The sequence below is a fragment of the Pelodiscus sinensis genome, chromosome 5 (assembly GCF_052426305.1).
Source record: "Pelodiscus sinensis isolate ZL-2025 chromosome 5, ASM5242630v1, whole genome shotgun sequence".
Classification (NCBI taxonomy): domain Eukaryota; kingdom Metazoa; phylum Chordata; order Testudines; family Trionychidae; genus Pelodiscus; species Pelodiscus sinensis.
Window position 1 is genome coordinate 62154315 of NC_143056.1, and position 18493 is coordinate 62172807.

Genomic DNA, 18493 nt, shown 5'->3' on the forward strand with positions numbered 1-18493 from the left:
CTCCTCACCCCTCAAAATCTGGTTCCAACCGGCTTGAACCTCACCACGGTTCCTTGGTCAGAGGGTAAAAGGGCTGGAGAATGGATATCCAGCTCTGATTTGTGAAGAAATCACACTCCCCCTGTGAAACTAATACCTTCAGTTGGGTGCCTACTGCCAACTGGCACTGGACATGAGCGTGGCTGTCTCCCCTGTACTAGTGACATCTCAGTTCCTTCCCTACCACCGATGAAAAATGTAGCTGCTTCCCACTCAGAGAGGGAGCTCCTCTCTTCCCTGAATAGTACAGGTGGCCTAATGCAATATTTTCTGAAGGATAATCATAGGTGCTGGCTCCGTGGATGCTCCAGGGCTGGAGGTGGTCCTTCCCCAAAAAATTAGCGGGTGCTTAGCACCCTTTGGCTGGCGGGCAGCCAGCCCTCCCCTATGCCTCCTGTGATAAGGTGTTCCACGGTGTTCAGGAGGAGCAGGGATAGGGAGCACTTGGGGGAGCGGGTGGAACTGGATGGGAAGAGGCGGGATTGGGGTGGAACATTTTGGGAAGGAATGGAGTGGGGGTTGAACACCCCAGGGGAAAGAAGGAAGTCAGTGCCTGTGAGGGTAATTACTAATCCTCCCCATTTGTGTACATCTGCTGCCTCCTATTTCACATCTCTTATTGCCTTGTCAATCAGTGGAGGCTCAGCAACTCCCTGCTATATCCTCTGCTGCAGCACTTGGCACCAATTCACGGCTGACCCTATTAAGAAGTCCTGCATTTGTCCTAAACCTCTTAGCCCTAGAGACTGAGTCAACGCTCTTATAAAAGTCACAAATCATTTTCATCTAGGTGAACAATATTTATGATTAGCGGCTGTTATAGAGTATAAGATGAGAATCTGCTAGTCTCAGAGCATAGTTGTCCTTTCATCCCTCTTCAGTTGCCTTGCCGGCGGGACCAACCTGCAAACCTTCGGGGGAACTGACAGCCCATCTGTGAGTCCAATGCACAAATACTTGTGTCAACAGACCGAGAGCCTCATGCTTATTAATTACCTGTTTATATGGCTACACTCTTACATTCCTACTAACAACACATTTGGCTATTTTCCTGCTAATGAGGCATCAACTTTCTTTTAATTTTACTAAAGTAAAGTGGGGGTTCTAGAGTTTACCATATAGTGAATTCTAGCATAACAGGTGGTGAGGACAAGCTGGGATCTAGTGATTAAATACTTTTTTTTGAAATTAGTAGTATATCTAAATAGCCTTTTGTCTTCTGTCCTCTTAAGCACAGGGTAGTGCTGTTCTGACCTTAGATAAATTGATTTTCAGGTCTCTTAAACGTAGATCTTGACTGTCACACTTGGATGATCAGGGTTTCTATGAAGGATCGACAAGTATAAGTCTTACATGTGAACTCTTTGGTTCATCATCATGGATCCATGAGTTAGCAGGGACTGCACTGGGATAAAGAACCTGACAATGTCTTTTTTTTCTCCTGAGACACATTTCATATGAAGGGTCTGAAGCTTGTGTTGTCATAAATGTATGTGGCTTTGATACTAAGTCATGAAATAATAATCAACTGTTATTGTTCTAATTTTGAGTAAGACTCTGGAGGTTGTGTATTGATGCAGTCCGGTACGGAGAATATTAGGCAAACAAATATTGGGTCAGGCAGTCTGTAAACTATGTAGCACAAATTTGGAGCCAAAGGAAACTTGATTTTAGAAAATCCACATAATGTTAAGATCTGTCCCTTAACAAAGATAGACTCGGTACATTCTAGTACTACTTTTTCCTGTATTTGTATTTACTAATACATCTTGCTAGATTACTTGATTTTTGGGGAGTGTTAGCTTCTGGGTGTACTTTCCACAAGGCGGGATGATAATTTGGATTGCTAAAATCGTTCAGTTTTCTCTTCATGCTGAGAATAGTAACCATCAAAATTGGCAATGTTATCAGTGTAATGACCTAGTCATGCATTGCACTTGTATCTTGATATAGCTCTTTCTATGATACTAACCTTGTTATATCCACAGTAACAGAATTCTAGGTGAAAACCTTGCAGTCTCTCTTGCTGTGCCTTTTTTGTGAGAAATTATAGGAAATTCAGAAAAAATGCATAAAAAATTATTGGTATGATGGATTGACCTAGATGGAAAGTTAAAAAATACTTTTTCTGAGACGATGGAGTAGAAGGGGAAAAAATACAAATATTTGAATGGATTTAAGTTGGTGGTGATTCTTGAGATGTACAAGTCACTGATTCTAGACATTGTTTTGTATGCATCATGATGGTGTCAGCATCCAGATATGCAGTATGTTTTCAGAAATGTTTTGGATAACGTGTATCATTTGTACACATAGTACAGTGAGAGGCAACTTAGACTAGGGAGTGGGTTATATGAGTGGCTCTCCTTTATCTCAGATTGCTGCAAGATTGTTGTAACCAAGACAGTCTCCTGGGATAGAGTAGTTTTGCTAACTGTGCTTCGGTGGCTAGAATTTGCAGATATGCTGATTGGATGCACAGTCAATGTTGTGTGCAATCAGCATGCACCTCACTTCACATGTCCTTGCTTTATGTTTGTGTCACTTTAGTAATACTGGCTTGGGAGGAGGGGGATTGTGCTGATGAAAACCAGCAGAATCTGGCAATTTTGTGCCTGGGCAACAGGTAAACAAAGTGTCTTGTGGACCACACACACAACCCCAGTGAGCCACATGCGACTCTTGGGCTGGAGGTTGCCTATCACTGCCCTAATAGCTCTGGCATCCATAGGTGTAGTAATAGGATTCGTCTTAGCATTGAATGCAAAAAGCACCTTTGGAAATGTTTTGCTTCCAAAATGTCTGTATATGCAGTAGGTCCTATTTAAGGTGGTGATGTCCTCAAGAAAATGACTATAGAGTAGTAATATCCTCTTAGTTAAATCTGCTCACTATGTGTAGTTAAGTCAGTGACTAAAATGAGATGACTGTCATGGGTGCTGTGGAGCAACAGTTATAGAATGAGCTGGATTCTATTCTACTTTGTCCATATTCAACAAAATTTAATATAAGCTCTGACAAGGAAACTGGTGATATGTGAGCCCAAAAGACAAGTGCTTGACTTTTTGGGTCCCAAGTAGAGTATGCAGTACTCGCATTTGGGTGGCAGGGGAATCGTTCTTTGGCTCCTTGACTGAGTAATTTTGATGTAGAAATCCTTGAAATAGAAAATATGGAATTCCTTGGTAACACTTCTTATAATGGCTTTCTGACTTGTGCTTCTGTATTATCTCTCTTGTATTCGATGTTATAAAGCCTCTGTTTGAAAGTATTTTATTACCTGTGGGTTAAACTACCACTTTGTTCACTAAAATTATAAAGGAGAGTTTTGGCTTTAATGACAAAAAATGTATTTTTTTTTTCATTTTGTGTGTCAATCTGAATATTTGGTACTGGATATTGATTAGTCTTTTGTGATGTTTAAGGGAAATTGGCTTTAAAAGGAGCAGAGAAATGTTTAAGGAGTTGTATTTTCTCATAACACCAGTTAACAAGAACAGGAATTGTATGCGTGTGTGACCCCTTTAAAAAGTAGCTGCTTGTGATTACTGTGTAAGTACCATGTATAATCATCATATCAAAGGTCTAATTCAGTTGAAACCTTTGAAAGAGATTCAAGGAGGGTAAAAACTGAGAGGGTTTTTTTTAGAAGATTTTAAATTAACTTTGAGTTTATTTTTTAATCTATTTATCATTAAATTTTAATTTGGCAACCTATGTTGAGATCTAAGTTGTTAAAATAATTTAAATTAAATACAAATATTAAGAAGTATATGTTTATTGCTACGGTTTAAAGAAAGTAAAATCACTGAACTAGTGGAAGTTGCTGAGTAGGCACCTGCAAGCCAATTTTGTTAAAGTCCTATAATTAGCTTTTTACGGCAGTAGTTTGTTCTGCAAATCCAGAAAAAAATACTTTCTTCATTTTAGTTTAGTCATTGAACTGAATTCACTGAAATAGTTCATTCAGAGTAGAGATGATGAGTTTAAAAAAGCAGGAAAGCTTTCTTTTCTTCCACTCTATCAATAAAAACTCAGTGTGAGAGGGTGAGATTTACTAGTTCTAAAGTCTTAAAAGACATGGTAACAGGAAACAATCAGTTCACTTCACAAAGTACAGATACTACTTCCTTTGTTTAATAAATCAGTCTTAACTCTAAACATTTCTGATTCATTCTTCTTTTTTCTTATGTATCCAGCACACTTAAGGTAGTTCTATTTCATTTTAAAAGTGCTTTTTTGTAGTTTTTATTTACATTTTCATCCATATTGAGCTTGACACAAATCACAAGTAGAAATATTAATAAATAAGAAATGCTTTAGTCACCATTTCTAACATTGTAAAAACTGAGAATCTGACTGAATAAATGTGTGTAAAGCTATATAATTGCTTAAATAGTTATGGATAGATAGAGTCCTACCAATTTCATGGCAGTGAAAAACATGTAATGGATTGTGAAATCAGCCCTACATCATGAAATCCAATCTCCCCTGCTGCTGGGAGCCAGGGGCTCATAACTGCTAAGCTGGGGAGGGTCAGGAATTGGCCTCCTGTATGGACACTCTTGGTGGAAAGATCAGACCCACAACTGAGGCAGCACAGAAATAAGGGTGCTACATCCTCACTTCTGTGCTGCAGCAGCTTGGGAGCTGGGCCCTGGACTTCTGCCCCCTGTGGCTTGTCTACCAGTGGCTCCTGCCAGTGTGGGAGCTTCTGCTCCCGATGACTACAGCTGGGGCTGGCCAGGCTCTGAGCTTCTGCCCCTAACCTTATCGCTCCTACTGCAGCTCTGCCCTAGCTTGGGACTTCTTCCCCACCAAGTCTTGCCAGGGCCTGGGGCTTCCACTCTTGCTGGCTGCAGCCTGAGCTCAGGGCTTTGCATTCCCCCACTTCAGAGAAGGCAGAAGGCAGCTCAGGCTTGGGGTGTTGGGTCAGCCCCTTCTCATTCCAGCTGGGGGTCAGGATAGCTCGAGCTTTGGGCTTTGTTAAGCTCCTCCCCACTTCAGCTAGGATTCAGGGCATCTTGGGCTTCTGTTCCCCCTCCCATGCCCAACCAAGGCAGCCTAGCACTGGATTTCTGCCCTATGGCACTCCAGCCAGAACTTGGGGCAGTCCCTGCTCAGAGCTTCTATACTACCCACCAACCAGGGCAATCTGGGCCTGGGCCTCCCTCTTTCCCCCCTCCCCCCCACACACACATACACATTCCACCCAGGGTTTAGGGCACCTTCTGCTGCTCCAGCCTGGACTTGGGGCTCAGGGCTTCATTAGAGCAGAACAGGTAAAGGCTTCAGCCCCATAGCTGCACTCATGGCTCCAGAAGCCTGGGCTTGAAGCTTCTTCCCCCAGGGCTCAGTTGACCCAGTCAGGGCTTCTGCCCTGAGGCCTCTTCTGGAGCTGGGGCCATTGAATGAATCAGGACAGCTGCCCTGGACCCTGCACTTCTGAGGGTGTCCAAGGCAGCCCCAGGCTTATTGGTTAACCATTTAAATGTGTATATTGCTATTTTGGAGTGGTGCATTCTGGGCAACTATCCCACAGAACACTTCTTCCTCTTCTGCCACTGGGATTTGTGGGGAGGTGCAAGGTATCCTGGGTCCTGTCCCAGTGCCCTGTGGTGCATCGCTTCACATCCCAGCAATCCCTGCGCTTCAGTCTACATTTGGCACCTTCTTTCAACTCCCAAATCCTTCTATGCTGTGAATGCTTCCTCTTCAGTTGGCAGGAATGCATCCACAGCTGTTGACAAAAATGCTGATACGTCTCACTAACACGTCACGAATGACAGTCAAACTATTCCTGAAGCTGCAAAGTGTCAATGAGGAGTCCGTGCAGCATGCATATGACAAGAGATTCCTTGTGGAATTCACGAAGATGCTGACCACAGTGGAATATTGCTTTTGGGCAAAGAAAACCTGGGATAAGAGGCTGAAGAACTTTCAGATGAGGAAAGCCACTTTCATGGGACTGTGTGCTGAGCTCAGCCCCACTCTGCGGTGCAAGGACATGCGAATGAGAGTTGCCCTGCCCGTGGAGAAGCAATTGCACTGTGGAAGTTGGTGATTCCAGGCAGCTTTTGCTTGGTCGCCAATCAGTTTGGAGTGGAAAAGCCAACCGTTGGAATCCTACTGATGGAGGTGTGCAGGCCAGTCAATCACATCCTGTTCCGAAAGACCATGACTCTGGCAATGTGGTTGAAATTGTGGGTGACTTTGCACAGATGGGCTTCCCAAACTGCAGTGAAGTGATAGATGGCATGTACATTCCAATTCTGGTGCCTGACTACCCAGCCTCCAAGTACATTAACTGTAAGGGGTATTTCTGCAGGTGTGTGTGGGTCACTGTGGGCGTTTCACAGACATTAACGCAGGCTGGTCCAGAAAGATACATGACACACACATCTTTCTGAACACTGGCCAATTCAGTAAGCTGCAAGCAGGGACTTTCTTCCTGGACCAAAAGATCGCTGTGGGAGATGTGGAAATGCCCATTGTGATCTTTGGAGACCATGCCTATCCCTTAATACTATGGCTCATGAAATCATACACGGGGAGCCGTGGCAGCAGCAGGAGAAGTTCAACAACAGGCCAAACAGGTGCTGAATGATTGTGAAGTGTACTTTTGGCAGTTTGAAGGCCCACTGGCGATATTTGTATAGGAAACTGGACTTGGCCAATGATAATACCTTATGGCTATCGCTATGCCAGGGTAAAAGGTAAAAGGGCCTCCGCGGGGCGGATCCGGCCTGCCACACGGGTTGATCCGGCCCGCGGAGGCCCTGTCGCTCCCCAGCCCCGAGGCCAATTAGGGCCTGGGGGCAGGGAAGTGCACAAAACTTCCTCCTGCCCTGGCAAGACCATGCAGCACTTTGAAGCGCCATGCACTCCTCGCAGGGCAGGAGACGACATCTAGAGCTCCCCCACCACTTCAAAGTGCCACGTGCTCCTCACAGGGCGGGAGGAAGCTTTGTGCACTTCCCAGTCCCTGATTGGCCTGGGGGTGAGGGAGCGTGGGAAGCTTCTTCTCGACTTGCCTGGGTCATGGGTGCCTAGTGAGAAGGGAGGGGCAAACGGGCTCCCTCAGCCCCAGACCAGTCATGGTCTGTGGGTGGGGTTGCCCAGAAGCATCCTGGCCTCGCCCCTTCCAGTTTATGCCCTGCCCCTTCCGGGATGGCCTCCAGTCAAAAATTATTGCCCACTCCTGCACTATGCACTGTGCCCTTCATAATATTTGTGAAGGAAAGAGTGAAAAGGTGAAAGCTTTACTTAGGGCTGGACCGCTGAGACACAATGTCTGGAGGCCGAGTTTGAACAGTGTGAAACCAGGGCTATTAGAGGAGCACAGCACAGGGCCATAAGGATCAGGGATGCCTTGAGGCAGCAATTTGATGCTGAAAGTCAGTAAAACTTGTTGCTCTGTAAGGGAGGGCAGTGGCTGAGTTGCTAGTGGATTACTGATTGGTCTATGCACTACACTTAGTGCTACAGTGACTGTAGCTTTTTGCTGGAGTATAGTTGCTTGCTTGTTTTCATGTAATGGAATAAAGATTTCTTTAAAACACATGGATTTCATTTATTACACACAAAGGAAATGTAGGATGCCCATGAAACATGCACTGTGGGAAGGAAACTAGGATGGGGACAGTGGGGAAGGCAGGAGGTGAGAGATGCCATGAGAATTTCATAGGTTTGTAGATGTCCTTGGCAGGGTTCCCACTAACTTTTTTCATCCATGGATAGAATAAATTTTGTGTGTACTGAGGAATGTGCGGAGGTGCATCACCAGTAGGAACACATGCTGCTGGCTTTGGGAACTGGGCACTCTGCTAATCAGCTGGGCAGCATTTGAATCTCTCCTAGATGACTGCCTGAGTATTCAGCTTACAGGAAACACTGGTCCACGGTTCATATTCAGCCCCTCTGTCTGATGTGCTGTGGAACGGGGGGGGGGCTGGGGCTGCAGTTCATCAAGGCTAAGCTGCATGCAGATTGGCGATGAGTGCATCAGCAGCCTGAGGTGGTCTGCATCGGTGGATGTTGGGCAGGCACAGGTCTGGAGTGCAGCAGGTGGCGCCCAGGCAGGGCCGACTTTAGGAAGTGTGGGGCCCAATTCAAACAGTTTGGGTGGGGCCCCCCCATGCAGGATTTTTTGTTGAGGCAAAAAAAAAAGCACCCACACAACAAACCACAACCACACACAAATATCACATCAGAAGTAGATCTGATCAAAATTTATATCAATATAGTTGAACATTTTCAAAAAAATGCCATCCTTTATAATGCAAAATTTAACACAAAATTAAATCAGTTGCCTTAAGTGTAGGTCAAATATTTTCAATTGCAAACTATCCAATCTTTTCAATAAAGTTTGAGTTTTTAAAATTCATCAGAGAGCGTTGCAGTTTTCTGTTACATTGATTTACTTTTTAAATAGCAAAAAAGGAGTCTTTGTTAAAGTGTCAGTTCTGTGGTCAAATTCCAGTCCTTAGTGATTTCAGCACCACTGATTTCACTAGGTAATATGGTACCTCACCACCATTGCCTCCTTTGCACTGCCCTTCAACACATATTGCCTGCATGTTGAATCCAAGGTCTTATCAATAAAACACAAGATTTTATCAATGATTTTTGCTCAAGCGATCACTGAGACAAGACAAGGACTCTCAATTGATTCTAGTCAGCTCTGCCTTTAACGCTGGATGTAAAGTGTCAGATATAATTGAGGATTCCCGAATAGACTCTACACCACCAGAAATAAAACCTGTTTCCATCTTCTGTGACTTTCAGTTAAATGTGACTCACTAGCCTCTGCTTAGTGTTCAAGTTATAGTAGACCCTAAGCCAGGTCATATTAAGTTCAGGTCTTTTACCTTTTAATCATACACTATAGATTACATTTCATTCTCCCAGCTCCAAGTCTTAAGAGAATTTTGACCCAAAAGAGCCAAAATTGAGCACCTTGACACAGCAAGTGTGTCTACTGATCTCTGTGGCAAAGTAGGTATGTTTATATAAATAAGGTGTGCTCGTGAAGCCTTTTGCTATGGTTGATTAACAGATGGCAGTAGATAGCTCATTCAGACCACTGGCTGATAATAGTTAGTCAGTCTGACCAGTCATTAACCATAGTCATGGACTCACCCTGCTCTCCATTGTCTCTGATTCTCTGATGATCTGTGACAAAAAAGGAGGGTGGAATGGAAACTGAAGGGAGAGACCTCTCTAAATTCACCAATCAAAGAGCAGCATTGCCCACCCAAAAATCACAAGGAACTCCTAAACAAAGTTATGAGAATGGTCTACAAATAAGATATTTTAAAAATTAAACGTTGGATTTTTATTGGCCTGTTGTTTCTTGAGTATTTAGCGTTCATGTTTTAAAACTTTCTTCCTTAGCTGTAAGGCCCAGAAGTATAGAGAACTTTTTTTAAATGAAAGCTGAGATTCCTACATAATCAATTGACTCCAGGCCTTTAGAAAAACACCAAATGTATTTGGATGTGCCACTGTGGCACCCAAGTTGTTGTTGTTAAATATTTTATAAAGCTTTACCTTTTCTGTCTGCTGCCATGTCTTCTCCCCTTGCTCCATCAACTCCCCTGGTGCCTGCTGCCCCCCAACTCCTCACCCTCCTCTGCTGTCCTGACTCCTGCCCTTCTCACTGCCCTCAGCCCTCCTGCGACCTGCCCCCCTCCACCAGCCCTTCTCTCCTCCCTGTGCCCACTCCTCCAGTAGCCCCACTCTGATCATGTGAGCTATCCCTCCTCATCCCCTCTTCCAACACCTCCCTCTACACACCTGCCCTGCTTCTTTCATCTGGTGCTGGTCCCTCCCCTGCAGGTGTCTGCCCTTCTGCTTCACCCCAGAATCCCCTGGCACCTCCACCTTTCCTTAGCCCTGCACCCTCCTGGTGCCTCCCCCTTCCCTTACTGCCCCTGCCCCCTTTGCCCTCTTTTTCCCTAATGCCCACCCCGTCACCACTCTCTGCCCCCGTTCCCGTCCTGCCCCTGTGCCTTCACACATAACTTGTTCCATCCCCACCCCGTCTTTCAAGCCTTCTCCCAGCACCACCTCCTTCTACCCCCAGTGCCCTTCCCCTCTGCTGTCCTCTCCCAGCATCAACGTGTCCTCCTTCCACTGACACCTCCCCTCCTGCCCTTTTCCTCATTGTCTGCACTTGGCCCCCTGGCATTTGTCTCTCCACCACCCTGTCTCTTGGTTCCTTCCCCTTTCTTCCCCCTCCCCCACCCTCGCCCCCTCTGCACAAGCCCCTTCCTCTCCCACCCCTCCCGGCTCCCCCCCTGCACAAGCCCCTTCCTCTCCCACCTCCCCCTAGTTTTCCCCCTCCCCTACCTTCTGCCTTCCATTTTGCGGGGCTGGAGTCTGTGCTCGAGCCCCGAGCACCGAACCCGGAGCTAGACCACGTGCCTCCGAGGAGTTTTAAAGTCTCGGGGCGTGATGTCACGTCATGTCCGGGTGTCTCCCCGCTCACCTGCAAACGCGCGCATGGCAGCAGCCAGCAGCGCGCACTGGCGAGGGGGAGCCGCACTGGGAGCTGCGCATGGTGGGGACACTCTGGGGACGGGGTGGGAGGACGTGCAGGGGGGCCGGCAGGAGGGGTCATGGGCCTGTTCCAGGCAGAGCCGGGGGAGTGACCTAGCTCCACATATTGCTGGAGCAGGGCCCCGGCTCTGAATATTAACTCGCCGCCACACTTCCGGGTTCAGGGAATGGGGCCACGGGTTCAGGGAATGGGGGAATTGGGCGAATCGGCCTAAGGCCGGCCCTGGCCATATTGTGGTCTGGGCAGGTGTGAACTAGAGAGAGCACTGTGGGAGGAGGGGAAAGTAAAAATAGTAATGGTCACTCATTTCCACAGGTTGTGCTTACCGTGGAAAATGTTTTGCTGCTTAGGGTGAGCAGGGAAGCAAGGAAGGGTCTTTAACTTGACTGCAGGTTCCATTTGGGACAATGCGTGGCTTATCTTTGCACAGCAGTGGTCCCCCTCCGCTGACGGCACAGTGGCAAGGGAATGTCACCTTCAGGGGGTCAAATACTACGTATGCTCTGCCAGCTAATAGGAGGAGAAGGGTGACACAGCAGCTGCATGAAGCTTTCAGTGAGGTCTGTGAGGCAGATTACCGAGATGTCAGATTGCATCAATGAACTGTTCGCCATCTGACTGACCCTCTGCTAGTAGCAGCATCACACTGAACCCAGCCTCCTTTCTGTAACCCTCCCACTCTGGGCAAGTTACTTGAGTGCTTTCCCAACTATTTACCGGTCGCCTCTTGCGCAGCCTCTGAAGGTTGCGAGTGGCTCGCCTCTTTGGGGATACAGAACAGTTCCTGACTGCAAAGCCTTTATGGATGCTGAGTCTTCCTCTGGCTCTGGGACCCTCTCCCATTCAGCACAGTCTGCCACAACTTCCTCCTCCTGTCCTCCTGTCACTGCCAGAGCCCCCTGAGCCCATGAGATATCCTGAGGGGGGAAGGGAGTGTCTTTGGAGTGGAGATGGGGTCAGTGCCAAGTATATTATCCAGCTCTTTGTAGAATCTGCAGGCCATGGGTGCAGCACTGGAGCAGCTTCCTGTGCCTTGTAGTAGGTGTTTCGTAGCTCCTTCACTTTGACCCTGCATTGCAGCATGTCATGGTCATGGCCCCTTTCAGGCATGCATCTTATCTGCTCTAGATATCATAATTCCTATGCCTGGAGCGCAGCTGGGACTGGACTGCCTCCTCTTCCCAAACACTGATGAGGTCCAGCATGGCTCCAAGCAGGGAATCTCCTGGGGCATGGAGCAGGCATGACCAGCTGGGGAGATGCACGGAGAACACACCACGTGCATCGAGCAAACAGGAAGAGGACTTTCAAATTTCTAAAAGAACACAAAAGGCGGGTCTGAGGGTTGGGCACCTGAGAGTAGGCCAGTAGAGTTCAAACAGATGACCAGAGAGACAAGAACAGGCATTATGGGAAGGGTGCCGGAGGCCAGTCAGGACACAGTACAGATAGTCCCTGACATATGAACGGGTTACGTTTCAAACACCTGGACATAACTCAATTTGTTCGTAAGTCGGAATACATGCTTTTAAATGCGGCCGTGCTGTTCGTGAGCACGGATCACGTGTTCATAATTCGAGGACCGGCTGTATGGTCTTAATTGGAGGTTGGTCGTAAGTACTAACGGTCATAAGTCAACACGTTTGTAACTCAGGGACCAGTTGTACAATACCATGATGTCCACACTGGCACCCCAGTGCACTGTTTAGAGTGCAGCAAGCTCTGTGTTTCTCATGGAGGTGGTCTATCTAGTGTGCTAAGTGCACACTAGCTCTGGAGGAAGTTTCTTGCCAGTCCAAACATCATGAAAATTACAGTGCTGGGGGCTGATTTCCCGTGAAGTAACTTGCCAGTGTAGACTTGGCCTCAGTGTGTCCAGCTAAATACAAGATGGAACAGATTGTTTAGCACAAGTACACACATGTCAAGGGACTATTCAAGATGAAGTGGCCTGTTAACACCCCTCTAGTTTTAGGGAATAAATGAAAGGAGAGGGGAAAAGTTGGAGGGGATTGTTAGTGCCAGATAGATCGTTGTAATAAGCCATAAATTCAGTGTATCTTGATTTGTGGAATTTGAGTTCATCAATGCTGATTTTTTTTCCTTTTAACTATTAGCTATAAATAAAGTACAACTTGCCATGTTCTGCTTAGGTATTGTGTAGTAGAACATGTATTTCACAGGCAAGGTTGGGGAATTTTCTTTGGAATTCCAAGTCCTATTGAAAGGTGTCTTACTAAATCTAGTTTCTTATATGGTAGCACATGATTATAAGCATTCATACTGATGGGTTTTGAAAAGCATTTTTAGTTAGTATGTTGGTAGCATTGACTGTGCCAGAAAAACCCACAAGGGATGTATCCTGGGCTGTAAACTGCTCCAAATTTTATTTCTGGGTGAAATCTGCACCACTGTGTGCTCACAGAATTCATGGATGCTGCAGATTTCTTTGTTTCCCTGCTTGAATAATGATTTTTCTGATGGAGAAGCAAAGGAAAACTGAAAGAGCAGCCACTCATCCCTCCCAGGCAATATAGATCAGTGGTCCCCAACATGGTGCCCGCGGGCGCCATGGCACCTGCCGGGCCATTTCTGTGCGCCCACCAAGAGATCGGGGCTGGCCCCGCCCCTGGGCGCATGGCGCATGGCCGGTGCCGACTCCTGGGCGCGCAGTGTATGGGCTCCCCACTTCCGGGTGCGTGGCGCATGGGCAGTGCTGGCTCCTGGGCACGCAGCGTATGGGCGGCCCAAACTGATATAGATGTATCATTTCAGGTGCCCAAAGGAGTCAGCAGAAAGATAAGTCACTGCAGGGGAGTGAGGCTGGAGATATCCTGGCCAGTACTAGCTTAGACCCAACCGCCGTGCATCCATACTCAGACCCCTCTCATATTCGCTATTCCCAAACCTGCCAAGCCTCCCCTTCCCCCTCCACCCCCCGCCACATCCAGAGCCTCCCGCACCCAGATCCCCTTTCTCTGCTGAGCCTTGCCCCCTTCACCTGAAGCACTGACTGGTGGCTCCTACTCCATGCTGGGCTCAGTTGTTAGTCCCAGATGTGGAAGGAGCACACTTACCCCAGCACAGAGCAGTTGGGGCTGGGCCAGTCCACTCCCAGAACTCTTTTCCAGCTCCGCATCAGTCTCTGGTTTCCTGCCCCATCACTCCTCAGCTGCAGGTGAAGGGAGGGTCACTGTACATCTGGATCCCCCCCCATACTCAGACCCCCTCCATAGCCAAGCCTCATCCCCCTGCACCCTCCCACACTCAGCACTCTTTGCTGAACCCCATTCCTGAATTCAGGCCCCCAACAAGCCCCATCCCCTGCAGCTGGACCTCCATCCCTTCACACAGCCCATCCCCCACTTTAACACTCAGCCTGACAAGCCCCATGTCCTGTGTTCCTGAATCATTCTGAAGAGCCTGCCGCACCTGGACCCTCCCAACCCTGAGCCCCAGCAAACTTCATATGGATCCCCACCCCTGCAAGCCACAATCTTTCAGCATCCTGATCCTTCACTGAGCCCCTAACTTTCAGATTGCCCTGTCAAGCCCCATACTCTCCATGCTGAGTCCTAATCTCCTTTACTTGGACTTCCCTGCAAAGTCCCATTGCCCTGACACTTAGAAACTCTCCATCCAGATTGCTCCCCACAAACCTGTCACCCCACATCTATATCCCTCCACACTTAGATCCTTCAGGACTGAGCCTGCCTTCTGCACCTAGTGCACCTAATGTAGAGGGTCAGGAGCCTGGGGAGTTTGGGGACTTGCACTTTTTAGGGTCAGGAAGGATGACCACACAGCAAGTGTGAAAAATTGGGACAAGGTGAGGAGATATAAGCACCTATATAGGCCAGAACCCCAAATATCAGAACTAGTTACCCTAGGGCTGTGGTTCTCAATTGGTGGTCTATGGTGACTTTTTTGGTAGTCCACAGGAACATTGTCCAGAGTCACACGGCATGAGCAGGTGCTGCCGTTAAGCTGTTTTATGCCGTGTTGACAAGCATGCGGCGCGTCATCCATAGCATCACCTAGGACGCAACCGCATTGTGTTGCCAGTTAACTTCTGTCGGAGGCTCTGAGCATCAGTGTAGCTCCCGCCATCATGCTGAGCGGTTGCTGTGTCATTCGTCCTGTGCTACATGTGCTGGAGGTGGTCCACGAAACTTTTTGATTGGCCTGGTGGTCCATGGACCGAAACGAATTGAGAACCACTGCCCTAGGGTTAGGCACAGCATCACCACTGAATCCATGTCCTGGGGAAGGAGGCGGGGGCCTGCAGGGTGAACTCTCACTTCTGTACTACCAATAGTCTGTGCTTCCCTCTGCCAGGCTGGAGTCTCCACATTTATTTATTGGCAAGTAAAATCTGCAGAATTTTAAAATATTGTGCACTGATTTTTTTTCTCCAGAATTCCCTCAAATCCCCTTCCTTGTGAATCTGCAATACTTTTTTTCATTTGAGGAAATTTGTTGTAACTGTCCACTAGAAGAAGATGGAGATATTAAAATGTGAACAGCTATAGAAGTCAGGTGTTTTGGACTTGATGTAATGAAAATGCTACTGTTTTATTAATTGTATTGATAAAATATTGGAAAGAGATGCCTGTGCAAGGGGGATTAGACCTAGTCCTGCAAAGAAAAGGAGAGGGCTAGCAGATGAAGGGGACAGTTGATGTCACTTTCAAGTGACTGGACAATCTGGAGATAATTCTCTGCCCTTTTGATGGGGACAAGAAGAAATAGGATCACAGAAATAGCCATACCACAACAAACCAATTGTCCATGCAGTCTGGTAGAAGGGCTCTCTCCTGGGCAGGGTTGTATAGGATGGCTGCACTACCACTGCCCATGCTGTGTGCCTGTTTGGTGGGTGAGTCAAAGACTCTTCTCTCAATATGACAAAATTCATTTATTTTAAATAGAGGAAACAGAAGATCTTGTTATTGCTCTTGATATCTTTGTAGTTAAATTTGCTCGCTGGTGTATGAGAAAATAAAGGGAATTGGCCACCCTGTAGGTTAACCAGCTGTTATTTACCATTCCAGGCCCACAAAGGTTAAAAATTCTACATCTCTTACCGAAAGAAATGATCAGTACATAAATCAGCTTTCCCTCAAAAGTCAACTGTTTGTTCTAGCACCAGGTATGGAAGGGTCTATGAGGCAGTTCTATGGACCACCAGCATATTGGTGTGAGTTGCTTCTTATTTACTTCAAGACATCTGAAAGAAATATTTGAACCAAAGATGTTTCTAATTTTATATATAAACTAAACAAAATAATCAAATAAAATACAAATAACTCAATTAAAAGTGAGAATATAAAAATCAGGTTGATTAAACCAAATTGAATCAACAGCTTTTTCTAATAATTTGTGAAGACTTAACGGAGAGGGCCCCGATCCCCTTCCCCCCCCTCCCCCCATGGCAGAACATTCTCAATCTCATCGTCAGTCACTATATTTGTTTCAGCCAAGTAGCTGATACAGAAAAGATTTAATCCCACTCAGCTTCAAGATAATGTTGAGCTTTGGTGTCAAGTAGGAGACCTTGCCCAAAATGAATGGTGTTTAGGGAATTAGCCAGCCTTGCACACCACCTATCCCTAGTCGTAGGGTTACATGAAATGTTCCAATACAATTCAAGACAATAACTTACTTTTAAAATTCAAATGTCAAGTTTAGGGGAAACTAACAGGATTTCTCAGTAACAAGTACACAACTTCAAACCATGAAATATTGTGTGATCTTTGTCAGCAGTGTTGATTAATATATGGCTGTTTCAGGTACAGGTTGAACCTCCCTGGTTCAGTACCCTCGGGACCTGATTGGTCCCAGATGAGGGATATTTCCAGACCAGGTGAAGTCATTTCTGAACCTCTGCTGCCAGCCCCCTCTGCCCTTCTCCCCCATGGGCTTTCTGCCCCACCCCCCCACCCCCATAGCCCAACTGAGCCACTTCCTTCCCCCCTCCTCGATAGCCCGGCTGGGCCTTGTATGGGCCCCTCTACTGCATAGTGCTGGGCTCCCGGCTCCCCCATCCCCCGCAGCATGCCAGGACTCTTATCCTGGAACATCAGTGTTGCAAGATCAGAAAGTTCCAGTTTATAACTCTGTACTGATAGAACGTTTCTATACATGCTGCTCTCAGATCCTGAGAACTTTATCCCTAGACACTCCTGCTCATTTCCAGCCATCTGCTGAAGTTAAAAGTAGAAGAATGCTAAAGTAGAGGTGTCCCTCTACTAATAAATTTTGAAAAGAAAACAAAACCAAAAAAGCTAACACATGTAGAAGTGAGTCAGGTGTCAACTCTTGTGGACAGCCTTAAGAAAGTTGTGTGTGGTTGAAAAGATTAGCAGGTGCTCTTATTGACCCAGGTTTTAACAGTGGTGGACTTGCTGATTGGGTAGAAGTTACTTGCTTGTAGGTGTCAACTCTTAGCTGTTGCCAACTCTTAGATGTTGCATATTGCTGAACTCCTACTCTGTGGTGGTCACCTGTGTGGGTGGAGAAAGCACAGGCCACGTGTTCCGATATGGTGGGATCCCATGGCCAGAGACCAGCAGCTGAGGTCTGCAGCAGCCTCTGCGATAACCATTGCAAGCAAGCAGTGATTTGTGGCTAGCAAGCCTGATGCAACAAGTATTAGTTTCTTCCCTTAATTCAGGTTTTGAGGATGTTTTTCCCACTGGGAATCCCTCCTTGGGAGTGCTGGGGCAGATCAGAATTGCATCTATTTCTGAAGTCACTGGCATCACCTTATGTGTTTGTCACCCACATGCAAATTAAGAACCTCATTCATTTCAGTAATTATGGACTCAAAGACAATGGATCCAAAAATATATCTGGTCAGTGGGCAAGTCCGTACATACTTTGAAACATTTGAGGTCATGAGTTAGTCTACAGATATAGTCTTAACAGTCCTAAAATGCCTCGACTCAGAAATAATTTCTAAAATGCAAAGCTAGCAAAATGTTGGAACAGAAATCCTAGGAAAACACCAGTAATACTTTTGCATACCCATGCAGGTAGAAGAACCTGTTCCTGTCCTGCAGACGGATGATTGTAACTTTCCTTTTTATGTGTTTGTTACTCATTAGTTCAGTGTTTCTCTCAAAATCCGAATGAAAGGTTGGAATAAGTCTTTTCCTTTCAAAATCATAATTTTGGGATTAAGTTGTTATACACACCTTTCTACAGAACAGGTGGCTTACTTTAAGGTTGTTATGCTTAAAACAATTAAAATGTTAAACCAAAGAACAATAGAACTTAGCCAAATTTTAATCTGCACAAAGATTTGTATATGTATTAAATTTGTTTTATAGTTGGCAAGTCTCTGTCCATTTATCTTTCTTTAAAGTTCAGCTTTCACATGACCTGGTAAGGTGAACTTGTTACCTTTTGTTTAATTGTCCTGGGAAATGACTGTGAAATAGCCTGCTTGTAGCAATACTGTACATTACAGTAGTAATAAAAAAATACACAGAATATATTTATACCCTATACCTTGGACATGGGTTTAAATTAGTTTTAAATGGTTTGATTGAAATCTGTGACTTATTTAATATCATGTCAATTTAACTGGGTACTGGACTTTCATGTAATGTACTGGGAATAGTACATAGGCATAATAGGGCATGTGAAATGAAATTTTGGCTTTAACCCTGATTCTTCCTAGCTTCTGGGCTTTCAGTATCAGCCACATCTTTAATTACTGTCCTGTTCTATGGTTTAATGTTAAACCACAGCTCTTTATAGCCTGTTTTCTGATTGGTTAAAACTGGCCATGACCCAGAAAGGCTATATTTTGTGTAGTAACCAGCATCCTCAAATATTTCCTAATTGACATTTGGTCTATTGTGAGGTGATGGATCCCTTTCA

General features: G+C 46.1%; 1 protein-coding gene across 2 annotated transcripts in view; it reads left to right on the forward strand.

The window, feature by feature from the left end:
- The window catches only part of BAHD1 (bromo adjacent homology domain containing 1), an 87445-nt gene that overhangs the window by 40500 nt on the left and 28452 nt on the right, over positions 1-18493 (forward strand). The gene's annotated exons all lie outside the window — the stretch shown is intronic.